A 1241-nucleotide genomic window follows, 5' to 3' on the forward strand; every position below is an offset into this window, starting at 1 on the left:
CACAGAGCCCAGAGTTTCAGAAGACAGACATTAAACTACCACTCACATAGGTAAATACATAAGTACCTGGTAAGAAGTGATTTGAAGGAAAAGTATGCACCCTAGAGCTGCACAGTCTAATATGTAGCCACTGGCCATATATGACTATTTAAATTTAAATCCATTAAAATTAAAAATTCAGTTCCACAGTCTCACTAGCCACATTTCAAGTGCTCATTAGTCACATGTGGTATATCATATAGTGATATATCCATGGTATATTAGATCAGTATATATATATATATAACTTTTCCATAATCACAGAAACTTCTATTGAACAATGCTGCTGAAGGCCTATCTAGAAGGAAGGCTTCATTAAGACGTAGAGGTGGGGGGACCTGCAAGTCAAGTCAGAAGCAGACTCTGCAAGGAAAGGAAATTAGAGTTAAGTATTAAGGAATTGTAGGAATTGGCTAGGTTTAGGGGACCGGCCAATTCCTACAACTGGGGAGAAAAGGCAGTAAGAATCCTGGAGAACCCACAGAACAGATGAAGCCTAATGATTGAGGAGTAGAGTGGATACATATACAAAGGCTGAAAAGCAAGGTAGCAGCCAGGTAGGGAGGGTCTATGCAGGTCATACCAAGGATTTTGAACTTTTTCCTAAGAGCAACATGAAGACAGTTTCCTAATATTAAAGCATGGCCAGGTTCCTAGTTTTAAAAGGCCACTCAATCTTTGTGCTTTTATACAGGAAGGAGAAAAGACTATAAAGGTTCTTTTTCAACATATTTTAACCGTAATATTATGTTTTTGAAATCTGTCAATAAATACAGATCTAGTTTATTTGTTTTAACTGCAACAAGGTATCCATTGTATGGACAAACTACAGTTTGTGTACATTTTAAAACATACAAAGCAGTACATTATATTAAGGATCTATATATGGAGGCAAAAGCAAATAAGCACTTATAGGAATGATATATACCACCTTCAGGGAAAAGAGGGAGGAAAAAAGGATGGGAGGAGGGGAAAGAGATTGAGTTCTATTTGTACTGTTTTCCTTCTTTTAAAAGAGGTCTGAAGAAAGAAATGGAAAATACTCATCTCTGTAAAATCTATAAAAAACCTAATGTTTATCTCTGTAAAAAAGTGGTAAGTGATAGTTTTTGGAGTTACATAAGTGTATGTTAACTTTTTCTCTATTAAGTAGTTCGTAGTAATTTAACAAATTAAAGACAGACTTGGGATAAGAGTGACCC

Source organism: Pan troglodytes, chromosome X (genome assembly GCF_028858775.2).
Source record: "Pan troglodytes isolate AG18354 chromosome X, NHGRI_mPanTro3-v2.0_pri, whole genome shotgun sequence".
NCBI lineage: Eukaryota > Metazoa > Chordata > Mammalia > Primates > Hominidae > Pan > Pan troglodytes.